General features: G+C 44.0%; 1 protein-coding gene across 3 annotated transcripts in view; it reads left to right on the top strand.

The window, feature by feature from the left end:
• The window catches only part of PCGF5 (polycomb group ring finger 5), a 112,318-nt gene that overhangs the window by 36,324 nt on the left and 55,014 nt on the right, over nucleotides 1-20,980 (top strand). For 2 of the 3 annotated variants that reach the window (XM_084764024.1, XM_084764021.1), the window contains exon 1: nucleotides 9,341-9,546. The exons of the other annotated variant lie outside the window; for it this stretch is intronic. The gene's annotated coding sequence lies outside the window, so the exon portion shown is untranslated. Of the gene's footprint in view, nucleotides 1-9,340; nucleotides 9,547-20,980 lie in introns of those variants that run through there. 3 annotated transcript variants of the gene reach the window in all.

Raw genomic sequence — 20,980 nt, 5'->3', positions numbered from 1 at the left:
TGCTGTTTATCTCAGTATAATTCTCACAGTTGTTCATGTTACAAATGTTCTTCTTCTTCTAAATTCTTCAGTGTTATCACTCAAGAAGGAGATCCAGTGAGCCCACCCGGAATCGCACGTGACACTTCGTTGGCAAGCTTCTTTAATCTTTATAATGTGTATTTGGTTTTCATTGACATTAATATTTCATTAAATGGCCCTTGCCAGGGCCTGTTTTATATTTCTGTTATTAAAGATAGACTTTTTTGGAGAAATATTACACAGTAAACACCATCAGCTTAGCAGATGTGTGATGTCGAAGTGTACCCTTACTAGTGCTGTCAACTTTCAGCCTTGGCTTTAGGAAATGTTTGTCCCGTTTCCTCAACCAGCACATAGCAGGGGTGAGGACTTTGTAACTCACAAGTTTACAATACAAAACTTTGTTACATAGAACTATAGCATTTGTGTGGACAGATATTATAAAACTACCCAAATATCCTGTTCCCCAACATCTTTTACCTGTTTGTTTATGATCCCTAGAAATTACCGCTCGAAGCAATGGCATTGGTACAAAATGGTGATTTTTATGACCTTTCACTCCTTAGAGAAGTTATCATAAAGAACCTCCTTTTTCTCATCTTATTTGCTTGATTGCTTTTTTAAGTATTAACTTGAGTAATCTTTAGTGCATTATCAATGCATTAATGTCATTCATTTTAATGTTCAGATTATCCTCGAGTTAGCCTAACTTCTAGCTTCTGGGGAGAGAAGGCGCTAATTCTAGAAGTAATGAGTGTTTTCAGTCATTTGGCATGCTTCCCAAGTTGTGATTGTACAGGAGGCACCCAGGCTGGACCCCAGATTCGTCATCCTTATCCCACCACCCAGTAATGATGATGTTCAGGGGACTGAAGTAAAGTAGCACCATTGTATAAGTCTGTAAGATCGTGGTCTTAAAAAGTTAAAACCCATATATTCTATAAACAAAACAAAACAAAACAAAACAAAAAACATAACTTCTGGGCCTAGAGAGGGGGCTCAGTGGTAAAGAGCACTTGCTACTCTTGCAGAGGACCTGGGTTTGGTTTCCAGCAACTTAGAACCACCTGCAACTCCTGTTCCAGGGCCTCTGACACCATCTTCTGCCTTTAACAGTTCCTGCACATACGGGGTACAACTCGAAAATAAAAACACAGGAAGGTAAAACTTGTTCTCTTAGCATGGGAGAACATGCTCCTTGAGGGATGTGTGTCCTCTGGTAGATAGGAAAAGAGGCACCCCTCAGTCAAGTCCTGGAACCTGCTGACAAGGTGCCTCCACATTCACACCCCTTTGCCAGTCTTCGTCTTTCACAGAGGTGCTTTCAACACCTGGTTCCTGGGACCCTGAGACAGGGCAGTAAATAGTCTCAGCTGTGGATGTTCATTATTAAGCTTCTTGTAACTTCATGGGTACTCAAACACAAGTTAGACAGGCTGCGCCTTCTGCATCAAAAATGAATGTTTTTCCTGACCTACAGAAGTAACTTTTGGTCAGATAGCTTCCTTAGTTTCCTTAGAAGTCATTTCTAGACAGATTATTGTGGGCACTCTGACTATTTGTAGTTAGAGATGTGTGCTTTCATAAAAATTCCACATATGCATGGTATTTGTGTTGCTTAGTAACCTTGTTCAATTTATTTGCATTCTTATCAGTAATTCTTTTTCCTTAAGGTAATTTCATTTGCCCTTCTGTTGTCTTACTTTATTTCCCCTTATTTCATCCTATAAAGAACAGAATTTTTGTTTTTCTTACAAGTGAATACTGCAAGAGCAATTGTACTCTCATGGACACGGGATGAGGCACGCCTCACTTACCTCTCTCTTTCTGTGTAAGGTACAGAAAATGTATCAGAAATGAGAGGATGCCTACTGATTTAAACTCTGATCCTTTGAACCACGAATCTTCAACTGGGCATCAGAGAGTGAGTGGAGTGGAGCAGAGGCACAGAGGCGGGTGATTATGTCAACTCAGGGTTAACAGGATCAGAAATAGTCCCCAAATGGGTGCTTTCATTTTATTTGTGTATTTGTTTCTCTTATTTTGTACTGTCTGGCATTTTGGATAGATCGGGGGTTAATAGAATTAGGCTTCTATTTCAAAAGAATAGATCAGCTTCTGAAATGAGTGACCTACAACTCTGCTCTCTCAGCATTCCTTGATGGGTGTTAGACATGATTCTTCTCATTGTGAAGAGTCTATCTGCTGCCAGAGTCCCCGTCTGTGCCAGAAGGTGATGTTGCGGTGACTTGTCCCCTGGTCTCACCACCACACACCTACAAAGCCCACTGAACAATTTCATCTTGGGGTTACATTTTCTTTTCCTCGGTGACGTTTAAGGTAGTCTTCCTAAGACTAACCTGGAAATCGTCTCCCAGGCTGTTAAAGCCGGTAGGTATCTGTTGAGTCTTCTAGGTGGAGTTTTTGATAATGAGTTCTGTAGGGAGCTCAATCTGGTGAGAAGCCACTGTCCCACAGAGGTTCAGTGTATGCTATAGAAGTACAGGGCCAGGGAACTTGTGGTCTGCGCAAGGCACTATCTAGGTATTCGAAGCTTGCCGGTGGCTGGATGCCAGGCCCTGTGGTGAGCAGAAAGGCTACATGGTGCCTCTAATGTGCAACACCTGCTACCAATTAGTTCACACCTGCCTTGTGCTGGCCTGTTGTTCCCATTCTCTCTCTCATGAGCTACCCTAAAAAAAAAAAAAACTGAAAAGCAGAAATGTTTCAGATTCTGACCCAGATCACCGTGTATCTTTATAGCTTTCAAAAATGTCGAAGAATTCTGGGTAATAAATAAGTGATCAAGTTTTACCTATTCTCCCTCTTTAAATGTAGATAAATGTCACATTCTTTCTGACGTTAAAAACTTCTCATATGCTACACACATACACACACACACACACACACACACAGAGAGAGAGAGAGAGAGAGAGAGAGAGAGAGAGAGAGAGAGGTGTAAATATATCTTTTTAAAAATTAATTAATTTATTCACTGTACATCCCTGTTGTAGCCCCCTGCCTCCTCTCCTCCCAGTCCCAGCTTCCCTCTCTCTTCCCCCTGCCCCCTCCCCTGTTCCTCAGAAAAGGGGATTCCCCCTCTACCCACCCACCCCAGCTCATGAGGTCACATTAGGACCGAGTGCAAACAAAAACTTGAACCCCACATTTACCCTGTCTACAAAATGTGTAGGAATAAAGATAGAGCAGAGATTGAGGGAATGTCTATCCAATGCCTGGCCCAACCCAAGACCCACCCCCATGGGAGAGAGCCAACCCCTGACACTATTAATGATATGCTGTTATTCTTGCAGTCAGGTCCCTAGCAGAGTTGTCCTCTGAGAGGCTCCACCAAGCAGCAGTTCAAAACAGATGCTGAGACTCACAGCCAAACATTGGGAGAAGTGTAAGGAGTCTTATGGGAAAGTAGGGGTAAAGGGTAAATGTATCCTTATTTGCCTGATTTAATTGTGGTCTCTGATGCTTACTATGCCTCTGCTAACCTAGGTCTAGTCCTGAAAGGTCCTAGCCCCCATGCAGTCTAATCTAGGTCTAGAATGTTTTTAGCCTCTGAGTCTTTCTGCTGAATTATCTCACCCTTTCTAGGTCTTTCCGAACTCTTGCTGGCTGGTTCAACTCAGCTGTTCTCACTCAAACTCTTCTCCTATCTGACTGATTCAAACTGGCTTCTCTCACAGCATCTGTCTGAATTGCTCTGCTTGGCCTCAAACTAACTCTAGCAATCTAGTCTAATCTTCTGGCTTGGCTCCTTTTTATTCCCTGGCTCATTCTGTCTTTACCTGTGTCTAGCTTGTTCTCTTTTGAATTGTCTGTAAAACTGACTCTGTAAAATTGCCTCTGAATCCCACAAACTGAACTGCCACAAGCTCAACTCCACCGCACTGCCTCTCAACTCACTGACTCAACTGAACTGCCCGAGCAGCACTGAGATCCACATGCCTCTGTCTCCTGAGTGCTGGGATTAAAGGCGTGTACCACCACACCTGGACCTAAGCTTTTCTCTACCTGAAACTTGCTCTATACCAAGCTGGCCTTGAACTCAGAGATCTGCTTGCCTCTGTCTCCTGGGTTAAAGACGTGCCTGTATTCCAGCTGGATCACACAGACCTAGAAGGACTTTGGATGTGAGCTCTGGCTAGAGCAGCCATGTTGTGAATTAAAATTCCTCTACATCATGGTACTCAAAATAGTGTTTAGCATGCATTTGGGTTAGAACACATACTCAAAACCAGAAGGGATGGCAGCTGAGTACATTTTCTTTTCACTTCCCATTTCATGAGATTGTTCCAATTGTAACTTTGATTCCAGCAGACTTAAACACCTCAGTATGTTCCAGTATTGTGTGATCACTGACCGGGCATTAGTCCCTTCCTGTGTGCACACTAGTGCATACATTGACCTGCAAGGTTCAAATGCACAAATGTGTCCTTACTACAAACAGTTGCCTTGTAGATTGATTGCTAGACTGCAGGAGACCCTGGAGAGTCAAGTGGTGCCTTCCGTTTTACCCGAAACACCTTGAGATTGCTGTATTAGTTTCACTTGCTGTATTGCCATAGACATTATTATATATTCTGCCCTCATTTATTGGACACAAAATGTATGCACCGACCTCCTCTTGACTTCAAGTTATATGCCACTTTCCCTGATCCTAATAAAGAACAAGAACACCGATACTGTTCAAAACTCCTTAAAGTATGGAGTACATGGGTCTCTAGCAGCCCTCCAAAGGTAGACTCCTGCAAGGCGGTGAGGGCAAAGGGCTATTCTGGACGACTCAGAATTGTAACTGGGCTAAACAGGTGAAGAAACGAGGATAGGAGGGAGGATGGGGCACAGGTAGGCAAAGGCTAGAATTTTACACTCACTGTGTATTTGAGTCATAGGCAAGGTTGAGAAGAGAGGAGCTAAGGTCTGAAAGCTCCACCCTAGGGCAGGATGCTCTAGAATGGGGCTGAGAAGCACCAGGATGGATCCACAGCACCGCCTTCATCCTTGCTGTCTTGGGAAGCCTCAGTGCAGAGACACCCTCATTCACACAATGAGCAAACCAACTGTGTCTACCTTGTGGAGTTGCATAAGTAATAAAAGAAGTAACAGGCAGGATAAGTGCTGAACACATCCACGCTTGGCTGTTGAGCAAGGAAAGAGAGTAGAAGCCACTTTGGGAAGTTGGCATTGACGGGCACTGGTTTGTTGAAGTTTTGTGGGGTTGCTGCTTGTGTGTTATTAAAGATGGGATTTGAGGGTGTCGCCCTGATTCTAGGCTTCTGGGTGTAGGAAGGCACAGGGGGGTGTGCAAGAGTACTGAGTCAGCAGGACCATTCTGTTTCTATGACAAGCGCAGGCCACAGATGTGGGCAACAGTCGCAGTCCCGTTACTGGACGGCAGCTGTTGGGAGGTGCGCAGTAGCCACAGAGAACTCTTAATTCTCAGAGGGAGTGATGTGATAGCTCTAGACCTTTGTTTACCTATTTATTTTTGTTAACATTTTATACTGTATTCCTGGAAGCTCCTGGGCTGACAGGGATGAAATAGAGAATTAATCTGAATAAATCTAAATAGAAAGTAACTATGAATATCCCTGGGACAATGGCAGAGCCTCATTTTAATGACTAATGCATGCTAACTAGGGGTGGGGAGTAAATAAGAACGTGGTCCATCGCTCCCTCTATGAAAATAACAATTCAGTGTTTCTAGTTTTTTAAAGTGATCATGCAAAGTAGTAAGTTCTGTCATGGCATTTCCTTCCATACATGTCACACTCTGTTCTAATTAGTACCCCTTTCCCAGGGACCCTGGGTCCCCTTAGCCACCCACTGGTTCCTTCTTCTGTTTATTTTTCTGCTTTTTTTTTCTTTCATACTATCTGTGCATACTATCGTTCTCTCTTTCCCTGTCCCTTTAGGTCTTGTCCCCTTTCCTTCCGGTTTCATGGCCTATATAAGCCACAGTATAAACACATGAATATACACACACATTTACATTTACATTTAGGTTCCACACATGAGAGAAAAAAAACATGGAATTTTCCTTTCTGAGTTGGACTACTTTCATGTAACATAATTCTTAGTGTAATTCATTTTCTTGAATATGTTTGTCTTACTCGTGTTCTGTGGCTGTGAAGAGGCACCATGACCACAGCAACTCTTACGAAAGAAAGCATTTAACTGGGGAAGTTTTCCCCCATTCTGTAGGCTGGATCTGCACTTTTTAAAAATATTTTATTAATTCATTCATATTATATCTCAGTTGTTAGTCCATCCCTTGTATCCCCTCCCCCCGTTCCTCCCTCCTTCCCATTTTCCCCTTACTCCCCTCCCCTATGACTGTGACTGATGGGGAGGGAATCTAATTTTGCCCCATTAGTTGTTTAAAAACCTGTGTTCAATGTATATTTTTGACACTTTTGTCAAAAATTAGGTGACGGTAGGTATCACCTACCGTCATGGGCATATGTTCTATTATTCTTGTTTATTTGTTTTATTTTTTTTCAAGACAGAGTTTCTCTATATAGCCTTGGCTGTCCTGGACTCACTTTGTAGACCAGGCTGGCCTGGAATTTACAGCGATCCCCCTGCCTCTGCCTCCTGAATGCTGGGATTATAGGCGTGCGCCACCACACCCAGCTTGTTCTATTATTCTAAGCATCTGCTTTTGTGTCAGTATTAGGCTGTTCAGGTACTGTGCTTCTGTAATGTAATTTCAGGTCAGTATTTTGATACTTTCAGCATTTCTCTTTTACTAAGGATTATTCTGTGGGCTTATTTGGTTGGTTGGTTGGTTGGTTGGTTTTGGTTTTCCGAGACAGGATTTCTCTGTGTTGCCTTGGCTGTTCTAGACTCTCTTTGTAGACCAGGCTGGCCTGGAACTCAGAGATCTACCTGCCTCTGCCTCCCTAGGAGGGTGTGTGCCACCACGCCCAGCATTGCTCAGTATTTTGAAAGTATTATAGTTAGTTAACTTTGTTCTTAGACAATTCCACACATGCACACAATATATACTGACTACTCTGACCCCTCCCTCACCTTGCTACCCCCTCCCCCCCCAATATATCTTTTTTCTCTCCTTCATGTCTCTTTGCTTTGTTTTATGACCTATTTAGTTTAACCCTGGCTTATCGGTGTGCCCATGGGTATGAAGCTATCAATCGGAGCCTGGTGGCTCAGCGGAGAGGGTATTTAATTGTATAGCCCCTCCCAGAATCTTAGCCTAAAGTTCATCACTAAAGGGCAGGACCCCTGTGCAGCCTCTCTCCCTGCCATGATTGACAGTTGACAGGGCCAGTCTTGTGCGGGGCCACCTCAGCTAATCTTAGTTGTTAGGAGTTAATGACCTCATGGTTGTCTAAAGTCTAAAGAGGGTGGTATTTCCCAGCCATTCGCCTCATCTTCCAACATTTCCCATAGGTCCCAGCCCCTCTTCCACAGTCTGCCTGAGTCTTAAAGGGGGTGGTGTGAATGCCTTGTTTCTGGCAGAGCCAACGACCACCCACTTGTTCTCAGCATCTTGGGCTGCCGTGAGTCTGCCTTCACCACTGTTCATTGTATGGAGAGACTTGTCTGATAAAGGCTGGGATCAGCTTCTGTCTAGGGATAAAAGTGTAGGTATTTGAATGGGAGTTTAGTTTTAACATCAGCAAGTTATGTACCTGGCCCATTGACTTCCCCAGATCCGGGTTGTTCACGCAGCTTACTGGTACCTGGCATGGATTCCCCACCTTGTGGAGCAACCCCAAACCCAGTCAGATGGCAGAATTGGTTATCCCCATGGCTACCAAGCTGCTAGCTAGCTATTACACTAGTGGGTAGATCTTGCCCGGCAGGCTGGCCTTCTGATGAAGAGTTCACCACCCGGAAAGATCAACAACGTTCTCTCTTGTGCAGTAGCCCACTCAGCCCGGGAGTTTCAATGCTCACTGGTGGGGAGGAAGTTGGTAGCTCACTCACGCCTCTCCTGCTTTTCTCTATGTCTCACACCCAAGGTGTTTGGTGTCTTCTGCAGTACGATCTTAGCCTCTCTCACTCTGGTGGGAAGCTGTCTTAGTTTGTTTCCTGTTGCTGTGATAAAAAAGCACCGTGACCAAAAGCAGCTTTTGGAGGGGAAGGGTTTACTTGGTGCACACTTTCCGCTCACAGTCCCTTGTTAAGGGAGTTCAGGACAGGAATTCAAGGAACCTCTAGGCGGAAACTAAAGCAGAGGGCACAGTGAACACTCGTGAGGGGGTATTTCTCCGTGGCTTGCTAAGCTTGCTGTCCTAGCCCAGGACCACCTTCCCAAGGACGGTACGCCCCTGTGAACTGGGCCCGTCCACAGCAATCATTAATGGAGAAAATGCACCACAGACTTGACTAAGGGCCTGGCTGACGAAGGCAGCTCCTCAGCTGAGGCTTCCTCTTCCCAGGGGGCTGACAACAGCTCCTGCTGGTTGGGGCCTGGGCTTCCCTCACCAACCCACTGCTTCTAGGAGCATCGCCACCCAGCCGTACAGCGAGCGTGACTATCTCCAGTCCCTCTTTTGTGATTTTTCATTTGGCTTCTAAAATGCCACACTTCGGTATGGCTTCTGTCTACTCCCTTTGTCCAAGTTACAACCCCCCCCCACACACACCCTATTATGAGTAGGGATTCCCCCCCCACCCCAGATTTCTTTTTCATCAGATCCATCATATCCATAACATATAATAAAGCTACTGACTTTTGTTTGTTGATTTTCTGTTTTTACTAATACGTTGAACATGTTTACCAGTTCTAAGAGTTTGCTGGTAGAGTCTTTTTTTTTTTTTTTTTTTAGACAGGGTTTCTCTCTGTAGCCTTAGCTGTCCTGGACTCCATTTGTAGACCAAGCTGGCCTTGAACTCAGAGATCCACCTGCCTCTGCCTCCCCACTGCTAGGATTAAAGGCGTGTGCCACCACGCCTGGTTTGCTGGTAGAGTCTTGTAAGTGTAGGATCATGTTATCTGTCTTATTTTGAATTCCTTTTATTGTTCTCTTATTGCTGTAGCTAAAATTTCAAGCAGTGGATTGGATAAAAGTGGGGAGAAGCTCTTGCCTCGTTCTGGATTTCAGAGGAAATGGTACTAGTTTTTCATTTGGTATATTGTTGGTTATAGGTTTTGCCACATACAGCGAGATGGCTGTTCTTTTGTCACCTTGACTATCTGGAATTAATACATGCAAAAAATGGAAGGGCACCGACCAGGGACTTTTGCTTAATTTAAATCCAGATCTCCTGAGGCGGGAAGACACACCTTTAATCTGGGCCACACCTTCTGCTGGAAGCCTATATAAAACCATTTCTGAAGGAAAGTTTTGCTCTTTTGCCTGCTTGCTCTTGCCTCTCTAGCAAGTCCATTCCTCCCCTGGCAGCATTAGAGCCTGCCTCTTGGGGATTCCAGCGTACACTGAAGACAGCCGAGACGTCCAGCCTTGTGGACTGAGCAACTGCTGGATTCTTGGACTTTTTGTTCATAGGCAGCCACTGTTAGACTAGCTGGACACTGTAAGTTATCCTAATGAGATATGTATTTCATTCTGTAAGCTCTGTTCCTCTGGAGAACCATAACTTACACGTAACGATCTCTATCGTGTTGGGGAATGTTCCTTCTAACCCTCGTTTTCTCAGAGCCTTTGTTATGAAGTGATACTGAACTTTTGCTGAGGCTCTTTTGCCTCTGATTCTGATTTCTGTCCCTAAATCTATTCATGTGCTGTGTTACATTTATTAGTTGCATCTATTGAGCAGTATTTCCATTCCTGACATATAAACCCACCTAAATTATGATATTTGATTTTTGTTTTGTTTTGTTTCGTTTGAGATAAGAGTTTCTCTGTGTAGCCTTGGCTGTCCTGGATTTGCTTTGTAGACCAGGCTGGCCTTGAACTCACAGAGATCTACCTGCCTCTGCCTCCTGAGTGCTGAGATTATAGGCGTGCACCACCACCACTCCTGGTTCCTGATTATCTTAAAGTATTCTTGAGTTTGATTTGTGAGAATTGTATTGAGTTTTTTGTTTGTTTGTTTTTGTTTTTGTTTTTATAAATATCCATCAGAAACACTGGTGAGTAGTTTTTGTTTCTGTTGTTGTGTCCCCATCCAGTTTTGGAATCAGGATAATTCATGAATGTCTTTGGGTAGCAGTACGCCTTCCACTCCATTGTGTCTGACTGTGAGGAACGCTTGTGCAAGGTGCTCCTCAGTGGTTCTAACTTTTTTATTTAATTTCGGTGATTTGATATATGGCTAGGAATTTATCTATTTCTAGGAAATTTCTAAAATGTCCAGGGTTTTTGGAGTAGATATTGTCAAAATAGTTCCTCAAGACCATCTGGGTTTCATTGGAATGTGCTATAGTGCCTTCTTTCTCATCTTTAATGTAATGAGTTTGGGTTTCTTTATTTTGGTTAGTTTAGTTAAAGGTTTGTCATTCTTGTTTTTTGTTTTTTTCCAAAGACCTAATTCTGTGTAGTGTTCTCAGTTCCCATCCTGATCTTTGTCACTTCCGTGCTGCCTGCAACCTTGCGGAGTGTCTTGTTACATTTCTACAACCTTGGGGCACATCACTATAGTATTTCCACTGAGATTATTATGACTTTAATGAGAGTCATAATTTTCATTTTATTTTGGTGTATGGTTTTATTTCGGAGAAGGCTCTGTAGACTGCTGAGAAGGAAGCCTTCTCGATCTGGTGAGTGGAATAGTGTGTAGATACCTAGAAATTACACATGATCTGTGTTATGGTTTGACTCTGATGTTTCCTTGTTGGTTTTTCAGTTTTGATGACCTTTCTAAAGATGGGAGTAAGTTATTGACACTCACTCACTGTTACAGTATCAGGACCTATTTCACCTTTTATGTGTGTTCATGTTTGCTTTGGAAAATTGGGAGCTTCAAAGTTTGGTGCAGATAAAATTGTTATGTCTTCTTGATGGGTTTTTATTCATTAATATGTACTAAATGTATTTATATCTTCTGCCTAATTTTTGTTTGAAGTCTATTTTATCAGGTATCAGAATAGTCAATAGCAGCTTAGCTGATGGAGTGGCTTCCTCCTTAGACTCTATGAGGTCTTCATTAGTTAGAGCTGTTTCTTAGAGACAATAGTTGCATCTAGATTTTGTTTGCTTGTTGTTTGGTTTGTTCGTTTTTGTTTTGTTTTTTGAGACTGGGTTTCTCTGCGTAGCCTTGGTTGTCCTGGACTTGCTTTGTAGAACAGGCTGGACTGGAACTCACAGAGATCCTCCTGCCTCTGCCTCTGCCTCCGGGAGGGCTGGGATTACAGGTGTGCCCCACCACACCCAGCTTCTAGACAGAGTCTCTTTATGTATCCCTGGTTGCCCTACAACTAGCTCTGTAGACCAGGCTGGTCTCAAACTCATAGAGATCCTCCCTGTCTCTGCTTAAAGGCGTGCACCACCACCACCTGGTGGATCTAGTTTCCTGTTTGTTTGTTTGTTTGTTTGTTTTTGTCTTTCTATTTTGAGACAGTCTGTTTTGAGACAGTCTTTCTATTGTGCAGCTCTGGCTGTGGTGGAACTCATTATACAGACCAAGGGACCGTAACTCAGAGACATCCTCCTGCCTCTGCCTCCCAGGTGCTGGGATCAAAGGCATGCACCACCATGTTTAGCTCTAGTTTTTAAATCTATCAGCCCGTCTGCTCCTCTTTATTAGTGATTAAGTTACTATCAGAAGGTGTTTAGTAGTGCTTGTGATTTTGTTAGGGTTTTTGTTGGCTGGTTATCCCATGTTAGTGTCAGGGATCTTCTGCTTTCTGAGTTGGGCAAGATAGATTCCTTGTAGGAATCTGTTCATCTCTTTCTGTTAGAAAATTTATTATTTCTTTGTTTTGTTTTTGATTTTTTTTAAGACATAGTTTCTCTGTGTAGCTTTGGGTGTCCTGGACTCGCTTTGTAGATATATTGGCCTTAAACTCACATATATCCACCTGCCTCTGCCTCTGAGTGCTGGGATTAAAGGTGTGCACCACCACGCCTTGCTTGAAAATTCTTTTGTTTGTTTGTTTGTGTTTTGACTTTGTGTAGCCTTGGCTGTACTGGACTCACTTTGTAGACCGGGCTGGCCTTAAACCACAGCGATCCGCCTTGCCTCTGCCTCCCGAGTTCTGGAATTAAAGGCGTGCGCCACCACTGCCCGGCATATTCTCTTCTTTGGCTGTAGCATTCCTTTAAATATCTTCTTCAGAGATGGTTTGGTGATCATTCACAGCCTTAGTTTGTGCTTATGTTGGAATGTTATTATTTCTTCATCAATTTTAAGAGAAAGCCTTTCTGGATGTAATAGAGTCCAGGACAACCAAGGCTAACACAGACCCTGTCTGAAAAACAGAACAAACAAACAAACAAAAAATGTGGTCGTTGATAGTGGGTAGCTATAATATCTGGTGCCTGGGAGCCTAAGGTAGGAGCAGTGCCACTGTGAGGCCAGCCTAGGTTGTGTAGTGAGCTTGCTCTCAGCTTGGGCAACATAGTAAAATCTCGTCTCAAAACCCACAAATAGGGAAAAAATGCCTCTGTAATGCTTGAGAAAGTACATCTATTTTTAAGGTGCTATCTTTAAATTATAACTATGCACGTGTGAATAAATATGTGTAAATACGGATGAATCAATTGCAGTAACTATCTGGCTATGGGTAGTGCTAATTAGTTCCATGTCAGATAGAAGTATTAGCTTGATATGAACCAATCCAAAAGTATACCTAGAATTAACTACCCTGTAACACAATTTTGCAGTACATCACTCTGGTCACTAATATGAACAACAATTCACTGTGATTTTGTTTCTTTTTTGTTTTTTTCGAGACAGGGTTTCTCTGTGTAGCCTTGGCTGTCCTGGACTCGCTTTGGAGACCAGGCTGGCCTCGAACTCACAGCTAAGCCCTGCTCCTTCCATGTTCTCCTCTTCTTCACATGTAGGCCGCATGACTCTGCAGCCCCTTACCCTTCTGCCAGTTGTTTCATCCCTTGTATTCCCCTAGTTTTACTGTGGGTGTCTATAAGTCACACACCATCAGCAGCAGTGCTAACCCATCCTACAGGGCTCTCTGTGTTTCTGTATGTGGCTGGGCAAGTCTCTCTCCGAGCCTTGATTCTAAATCTAATCAGTTTTCTTAAGCTTTTTCTAACTCCGAGGTGGTTAGAAGGTGCTAGTCTTTTGTTAAGAGGCAGATTGGTGAACTCATTGTATCTTTAAAGAACGTATTTCTAAAGAAAGTTCATCAGACTCAAAGTCCTTTGAAAGTTCTTTTGGAGAGCATGCAGTCCCCACAGCTGACATTTGGAACAAGTCTGTGTAATATGTAACATATAAAATTTAACACTCGATGTGGCAGATTCGAGTTATGAAACTTTATCAAGTTATATAAAGGTAATAACTTTATATAAATAAAAGGCAAATCAAGTTAATAAACCATGAAGAAAACCATGAAATGTTTATACAAATGCCAATATGTGGATCCCAGGTTCTACTCCCTTGGCTTATTAATGACTAGTCAGTGGTTGGATGCTCCTAATGTAAACTGCCTTAATTGACATAAAGGCTTTGTGTCTGTGAATGTCAGTATTTACAGCCTGCATGTCTAGGCTTCTTAACTTCCATTTCTGATTACAGAAAGTTTTTCCTTCTAGTAGAAATGAATGCTTAACTTAAAACTTTAGACTTCCTCTGTAAAAAAGCATCAAAGAATTAAGGGGACACTAAGGGAAATGACGTTCTACCGACTTACAGTTTCCAAGTCCCAGTGACCTTCCCTGGCAGCTTGTGATAACCCAACATCTGTGCAGCATTCCAGGAAGTGACAAGTCACTGGGAATGTAAATCAGGATCAACAGTCCCTAGGAACACTTGCTTTCCAAAGCTATGCATGCAGATAGTCTGTGGGTTTACCAATCTTTGATCTGGGGAGCATCCTTCTCAATTTAGTAAATTAAAACGGCAGTTTTGAAACCGATTTGATATCAAAGCCTCTTAGAACTCACCTGGACCTTCATCTTGGTGACTCTGTGCAAAGTGCCTTGAAGCTGCATGTTAGGGTCACCCTGCAAAGCTAGCTGTGGCGCGCTGTGCCTGTCTGCATCTCAAGCCTCCTTGTTAGGAAGCAGGGAGATGAGAAACCGCACCTCCTCCTCAGCTCCAGCTGATTAAGGCAGACCTGGTTTCAAAACTGTAGCGTCCTTATTTTCAGGTGTGCCGTAGCCAGTTGCAGCTGCTGTTTTTCAGAGGTGTAGAGCTGGTAGGCAGGCTTTCCCCGCCTTTGCCTCCAGGGTCTCTTCAGCCAGCAGCTGGCAGCTACAGCTAGCCACCGAGAGGCTGCAGCTACTACAAAAAGCACGGCAACGCGAGTAGCTTACTGCTTTTGAAGGTCAGCACCCCAGAATCCCAGACAAAATGGGAGACTGCACCCTTTAAACATCACTAGGGCTCCTGAGTATTTTCAAATGAGAAGTGTGAGGTCCAGATCCTTAACAAATAGGGCAGAATGCTTTTAACATTTGGTGTCTCTCTTTCTCTCTCTCTCTCTCTCTCTCTCTCTCTCTCTCTCTCTCTCTCTCTCTCTCTCCCTCTCTCCATCTCTCTCTCTCTCTCTCTCTCTCTCTCTCTCTCTCTCTCTCTCTTTCTCTTTCTCTCTCTGGTTTTTCAAGACAGGGTTTCTCACTTTGTAGACCAGGCTGGACTCAAACTCACAGAGATCCACCTGCCTCTGCCTCCCTGAGTGCTGGCATCAAAGGCATGTGCCACCACACCCGACCTGTGAGGCAGTTTCTTGATTAGTGATTCCTGTGGAAGCATCCTGTCTTCTGTGGGTCTGTGGGCGGTGCCATCCGCAGGCAGGTGGTGCTGTCGTGGGTAAACAAGCAAAGCAAACAAGCCAGGAGGAATAAGGCAGTAGGCAGTGCGCCTGCGCCTGCGTGGCCTCTGCTTCAGTTCCTGCCCTGACTTCCTCCCAGGGATGGACTGTGACATGGAAAGGCTAGCCCAAGAAACCCTTTCCTTCCCAAGTTGTTTTTGGCCGGACTATCATCTCATAGCATTACAAAGCAAACTAAAAGCTGGGCCCACTGGCACTCACCTATAATCCCAGCACTCTGGGAGGCAGAGGCAGGTTGATCTCTGTGAGATCAAGGCCAGCCTGGTCTACAACGTGAGTCCAGGATAGCCAAGGTTACACATGTCTCAGAGAAGAAGAAAGAAAAGAAAGAGAAAGAAAGTAAAGTAGAACCCTGGACAGATAGATGAGCTCTGGGTGCAGTGAGAGGCCTTGTGTCAAAAATAAGGTAGAATGACGCAATCCGAAGAGGGAGCCCAGCATTGATGTCTGGCCTCCACGTACATGCATACACACCTGACGTAGATATATCTGAGTAGAGCAGAATGTCATTAGGAGTCATTTTATTACTATGGCATTTGTTGTTGTTTAGAACAGTAATATTTGGTTTTAGCCCAGGTCCCTGGCTATCTAATCTCTGGTTCTTGGTCACACTTGTCAGGTATGGGTTCTGTCTCATAGAGTGCGCGTTAAGTCAGATCATATATTGGTTTGTTTACTCCCACATGTTTTGTGCCACCATTGCGCTAGCATATATTGCAGGCAGGGCACCCACCACTGTGTAGATCAGAGTGTTTGTGCCTGGGTTGGATTTTACATTTCTCTTTTGATAGCTGCAGAGCACCTTCCTGTACTAAAGACACTGGTGTGCAGGGGTGAAGGCTGCAGGGAGGTGCCAGCCTGACTTCTCTATGGTCAGTGAGCTGGGTGGGTGTGGTCTTCAGCAATGGGACCTTGCTGTCAGCTTGTGGAGGGCAATGTGTAGTCTTGGCAATGGCCTGGGTTGTTTGAGGATTCCCATGGGACCCTTTTGGCCAGTAGCTCAATTAGATGGAAACCAATCCTGCTATTGGAAGCTTCATTTGGTAAGAAGAGATGGCCAGTTGGGGCTCTGTCCCCTCATTATTTGGTGATTTCATTTTGATCACCTTCATGTATGTCTTTTCTTCTGTACTGGGGTTTCCATACTACCCTTCAAATGGGCCTTAATTTTAGTTGTCGTTCCTTACGTTCCCTCCCTAGTCCTCTTTTCCCTCCCCTTCCCACTTTATCCTCTCTTTCTAGCCCTCCAGTCCATCAATAACTATTCTATTTCCCTTTCCTAATGATTTCTATCTTTTTCCCCTAGTCCCTAACTGTATTCACAATCTCTGTGGGTCAATGGATTATAGCTTGGTTATCACTGATTTAGCAGCCAATATCCACATATTAGGGAATACATACCATGTTTGTCTTTCTGGGTCTGGATTCATCTACTCTCCTTCAGGATGATTTTTTTTTCCTAGTTCCATTCATTTATGTGCAAATTTCATGAAGTCATTTTGAGTTGAGTATTACTCCCGTTGTGTAAATGTACCATGTTTTCATTATCTATTCTACTGAGAGACATACGGGTTGTTTCCAATTTCTGGATGTGGTTGAGTGAGTATCCATGTGGAAGGATAAAGAGACCTTTGGGTATATACCCAAGAGTGGTACAGCTGGATCTTGAGGTAGATCGGTTCTCGTCTTTCTGAGGAACCTCCATACTTATTCCCATCATAGCTGACCAAGTTTGCCCTCCGCCCAGCAGTGGAGGAGTGTACCCCTGCACTATACCCTTGCCAATATGAACTGTCATTTGTTTTCTTGATCTCAGCCATGCACAGGAGTAAGATGAATATCGTTTGCATTTCCTTGATTGCTAAGGATGTTGAATGTTCCTCTAAGTGTTCCTCTAAGTTTGAATTTTATTTTTAAGGTTATTTATTTTATGTATGAGTGCCCTATCTGCATGTACACCTGCCCAACCAGAAGAGGGCATCAGATCCCAGTATAGATGGTTGTGAGCCACCATGTGGTTGCCGGGAACTGAACTCAGAACCTCTGGGCTCAGTGCTCTTTACCGCTGAGCCATCTCTCCAGACCCCTAATTTTGGATTTTCACACAGACATGACATCAAACACGGGAAGAAGGATACTATGTATTTAGAGCTTCATATCTGCAGAAGGGAAGATGAAGGCGTGCTCAGGGGGCATCCTTGTCAGCACCGGAAATCAGCGCTGGAGATGAACTGTGACAGCCTTGGCGTGATGGGCTGCCCCTGGGAAGTGGGAGAACACACTGCCCTGGTGCCCACTCATACTCGCCAAGCCCAGCATCTCCTAACCCTAGATAGTGCCGGTGTCTCCATGTCTCCCCTTTTCCGTGCTCCTTGCTGACCATTGTTTTTTCTGTTTGCGTACACGTTTTCCAGAGAAGAAATAACTGACTCAGTCCTCTCTCTTTGAGACATTTCCCAGTCGGAGAGATAGAGTTTTGAATATGTGTAAAACTACACATACATCTAATACATATCCGCTTCCTAATTTAAGCCACCGCTCATTTTGCTCAGCTTACTCAGGAGTAGCCATCTTAGCTTTAAATTCCCGGAGGGTGGAAAGCGGGCATATTGAAGATGAGTTGGGTCAGCTAGCTTTTCCTCCTAGTGCGTAGTACTAAAAGCAAGCAAAGTGTATGAAGAAATGTGTTCTACTTATTTGTGCACGAGGACTTTAATGAGATAAATGTTCTATAACTCTTGTCTTCTCCAGAGCAGGGGACAGTACAGCTGTGGGAAGTCTAAGTTAACTCCGAGCGTGTTTGTCTGTTGAATATATAGTCAGTGCAGCCGTGGCACCATCCCACATAACTTCTCTATGATGTGTGCCTGTGTCAGGACCCGTTAAGTGATGAGAAAACAAGGAGGCATAGGTGCTGAAATGTAAACCCCAGAAGCAACTGTACCATGACTTGAACTTAAGCAGTCTTGCCTGCTGCAAAGGTGGATGCTGTTTCTTTCCTTGCTTGTTTGTTCATGATCCATGGAGGAAACTACGAATTTCTCCAGTCATCAGGATTAGGGTCGGCAGTGGTGGCCCCGCCCTTATGAGCTTCAGCTTCAGTCACCGTATATCCACGTGGCCAGCTTCTATTTCCATGTGTTCCTTACTTAAGATGCTGTGAGCCGTACCAGGAGAGACTTTCTCTAGTTGGCTAAGATAATTCTTCCCAACCCTTTAGCCTCCCTTGAACTATGAGGGGGAAGTTATCATGGCTCCAGAGGGTCCCAAGACTCTGAACTCCTGAGAGTTACCAGTTTTTATCCTGTGTTTTATTTAGCTCGTGTCTCCCTGCTTTAAATTAGACCCCACCTCTGGCTTTTTATAAACCTAGACAGAAAAATAGAAAAACAAAACCAAAAAGCTGTATCCTAGTCAGTCATTAAGTTCTCGAATACCTGAAAGCAACAGATAAACCAATTTTACCTCTTTCGGGTTTTGTAAGAGTGATTTTTTTCCCCCTTCTTCTTCCCACCCGTCTGAGCTCCCAGGTCCAAGATGGACTTGTGAATGGAGGGAGAAGAGCTTCCCCTCTGGGCCTTGGCCTTCTTGTCTGTGTCTGCTGTTCACCTCTTTCTCCCGCTGGCTGCCTGCCTGCCCCTCAGCACCGCATTACCTGACAGTCCACAGCTGACTCTGGACTCCTCCCTGGGCCCTTCTTCCTTTGGACTTAGGAGTCTGCTAATCCTGCCAGATGTGAGAGCAGATAGCTCAAGTGGCTCATTAACCCTGCCGGGGTCCCATGCAGAGAGTCTGTATCTTACTGGGAGGGAGGGGGGGAAAAACCAAAACACTAGACTTCTGTTACTCCCTTGGTAGAGGGAAGTAAGTCAATTCTTAATGTTGGCCTAGTTATTAAAACTTTTATAGACACGGGTTTCCTAGTGAAATATTTAAGGTTCCCCATCTTAGTTTTAAAGTTTAAATGTGCTCCAGAGATCCGAGGAAGGAGACCGTTGCATTCTTCCACTGGTCCTCTCAATTGTATTTGTTATAATAACAAAATATATACAGAAAATCTTCCATGTACATAATGGTTAAGATGATGACAGGGCCTCTGAATTTAGTTGGCGGTGCAGCTCAGTGGCAGAACACGTGCCTAGCATAGTAAAACTCAGGGTTTGACCTCAAATGTTCCCCTTCATCAAAAGAAGACATAATTGCCATTCTCAGGAAAAAAAAAAATCAAGCTGAAGGAATTGACTTATCCAACCAAAATACAGGTTCTTGAGCCAATAAGATGGTTTATCAGGGAAAAAAAAGTGCTGGCCTGATCCTGAGTTCTGTCCCAGGACCTGTGGCGAAATGAGAGAGCTGACTTCTAAAATGTCCTCTCGCCTCCCCATTGTGGAGGTCCCCTCCTGTAGAGGTGAGGGAAGACTCAGCACAGCACAGGTGCTCACACAGGCTGATGATGTGCACTCTAAATCAATAGAAACTTCTCAATAAGGAATAAGTTAAAACAAAACTGATCTCTTGGCACTAGATCTGCTCTTTAAATTCTAATCGGCAGCTATCGATAAAAGTAAAACCTTTTCCTGGAATTCTCTTTTCTCTATTTGTCTGTTGATGTTGCTGGGGTTTCAGTCCCCTCACTTATGATACATTCTCTCCCTGGAGCTTGGGAGGATTATTCTTAGTTTCTCCCTTAGGTCTCCTGTGCATGTATTACCCCAGGACTTTAGTCAAACCCCCTACAGCTTCATAAAGATGATTTGAAATGTCCTAGTCCTGATGGTTGGAGAAGTTCAGTTTTCCTTACAGTTTGAAACTACTTCAGTTCTGTGCTTTGTGCATGTGTTGCCCTCATGTATACCTGTACACCGCATGCATGCAGGGCCTGTGAAGGCTAGAAGAAGGCAGAGGATCCTCTAGGACTAAAGTTACAGACAATTGTGAGCCACTAGTTGGAATTCAAGCTGGGAGTGGAGCAAAGGTCCTGTGGAAGAGCTCTGCGCCTCCGAGCTATCTCTGAGCCAGCCCCTCAGTTCTATTCTTTTGTCTTCAAGAATTACCGGAACTTGCTCCATCAGCCATTAACACTGTAGTAAAGAAAAATAGGATTGTTGTCCACTACCACCCCACTTCCCAAAGAAGGGGGGAAAATGCAGACTTTCCATTATAGCATAATACATAGAAAGTGCTTTAAAATATTGGGTTAAGAAGATGGCTCTCAGTGGGTAGAATAGCTGCCATAAAACACAAGGACCCAAGTTCGGGGTCACCACCACCCATGTAAAAGCTAGGTTTTGTTAGGGCAGCGAGAACAGAGACAGGTGGACCCCCAGAGCTCACTGCCTAGCTAGTATGGCCAGCTGGTTCAGTGAAAGTCTCAAAAGATAAGGTACATGCACGCACGCACGCACGCGCGCGTGCACACACACACACCAAAAAAGAAGACAGGTTTAGTCTTGTTCCTGTCTCCGGCATTTCCCTGCTGGTTTCTAGTGTACTGGGTCTCTCCTCCTTTCTGGCTTTTCTTTTCCATTTGTTCTCAGATCCATAGCCTTGGGATTGTGCCTTACTGCCTTTCTAGAAGGCAGAGTGGGCACACGGGGGCCTGATCTCTTGACCACAGCCTAGTGCTTTCACCTGGAGTTCCGTACTATTTGGTTGTGCTCTGCTTAATACTGTTAACACATTTTGATATATTTCTATATAACTCTTTCTTGTCGCTAAGTCTCCACTCCCTGGTGTGACTTTAATAAACAGTCCTAGGGATTATACCTTTATCTTACATACTCTGAAGATTCACCCTAGAAGAAGTCAAAGAAAAAGCATAAAATAGAGGATCCGTCCTCAAATGTAACTGTTCCTGGTTTTGTTGTTGTTGTTGTTGTTTTGGTTTGTTTTTTGTCTGTTTGTTTTAAATAAGCATTTCTTTGAGTGTTTGCTGCACTGGGAATGCACAGTCAAGGACAAACACACAGGGCTCACATTTTAGTTCAGACTCAGATAAAATGGACAATTCAAGTCGGGGATGGGTGACTTCAAAGAGTAAGAATATGG

This window comes from Acomys minous (assembly GCF_964271855.1).
Source record: "Acomys minous genome assembly, chromosome: 2".
In the NCBI taxonomy this organism is placed as follows: domain Eukaryota; kingdom Metazoa; phylum Chordata; class Mammalia; order Rodentia; family Muridae; genus Acomys; species Acomys minous.
Note: the sequence above shows the minus strand (reverse complement) of the source record. Positions and strands in the feature narration are given on the sequence as shown.